This window comes from Microtus ochrogaster, chromosome 7 (genome assembly GCF_000317375.1).
Source record: "Microtus ochrogaster isolate Prairie Vole_2 chromosome 7, MicOch1.0, whole genome shotgun sequence".
Lineage (NCBI taxonomy): Eukaryota > Metazoa > Chordata > Mammalia > Rodentia > Cricetidae > Microtus > Microtus ochrogaster.
This window is the reverse complement of record NC_022014.1, coordinates 61,291,711-61,292,995: the sequence shown is the minus strand read 5'-3', so window position 1 is coordinate 61,292,995 and position 1,285 is coordinate 61,291,711. Positions and strand designations below refer to the sequence as shown.

Here is a 1,285-nt window from a genome sequence, read left to right as displayed (position 1 = left end):
TTTCATTTATAAACACATACACACATATACATCATATACATACATATGACTATCCAGCTGTCCCAGAGCCATGTGTTGATGATAATCTTGTATTCGTATTTACTATTAGAAGATAAATCACTTAAAATTCTATAGCTTAAGACAGTAACATTTTCTCACAGTTTCTGTAGCTAAGAATCCAGCAGTGACTTTGCTTTGTGACTGAACCCAATGTTTTTCAGACATTGCAATCAAGATGATAGTCAGGGCAGAGGAGGAGTCATCAGAAGGTTGGAGAGGGTCTAAGACTCGACTTTCAACGTGATACATCCACATGCCTGGCACATTTAGTACCGGTTGTTGGCTGGAGACGTTAGCTCTGCACCACCTTGATCTGTCCGGAGAATTTATTGTTCCCTTCAGTGGTACAGTCATGCCAGACTTCTACAGGAGATAATAAATTTGTTGGATGTAAGCCACTGAGTTTGTGGTTATTTATCACAGAATGGACAACCAATGCATTGGATGGGGATGTAGCTCAGTGGTAGTGTTTGGATAGCATGCCCAAGGCTCTGGGTTTCATCCCCAGCACTAAAACAAACAATACAATGTAACAAACTAATGTCATAAAAGGCATTTTATCATCTTTTTTTCTTTGTGGGCACTTGCTTTGGCTGAGGGTAACTGCAATACTAAACGTTCATTTCACATGTTGTGTTTTTAGTTCTAAAAGCTTTTTTGTTCCTAAATTTTATTTATGAATTAATACAGAACATTCCAGAGCAATATATTGTAATCCTCCTCCTCCTCTTCATCCTGGTTAATCTGGAAGTAACGTGGCTCATAGCTCTCTTTGCTGTTGGCGACAACACGCAACCAGTCTCGGAGATTGTTCTTCAAATATTTTTTGGTGAGATATTTCAAATACCTTTTGGATACAGGCACCTCGGAAGGCACCTGTCTTTTGCTCCTTTTGGTGGTCACAACCCCTCCACCGAGATGCCCAGCTTTCCCCTTCACCTTGGTTCTCTCCTGAGGGACCTGCTCAAAGCTGGCAGCATCTATGATTCATCTTCTACAGGGCGGTGCAACCAATGGCGAACTTCAAAACCTGCTTTTATTTTTTTTTCTGCCCCTCTTCACCACAAGATTTTTCTCGGACACCATAGCAGCAGAAGAGGCAGAAAAGGGGGAGTATTTTTCTTTCTAAAAGAATATTATGGGCCGGGCGGTGGTGGCGCACGCCTTTAATCCCAGCACTCGGGAGGCAGAGGCAGGCGGATCTCTGTGAGTTCGAGACCAGCCT

General features: G+C 42.4%; 1 pseudogene; it reads right to left on the bottom strand.

Moving 5' to 3' along the window:
* Positions 1-741: 741 nt before the first annotated feature.
* On the bottom strand, positions 742-1,146 carry LOC101990795 (annotated as a pseudogene).
* Between the last annotated feature and the right edge of the window lie 139 nt (positions 1,147-1,285).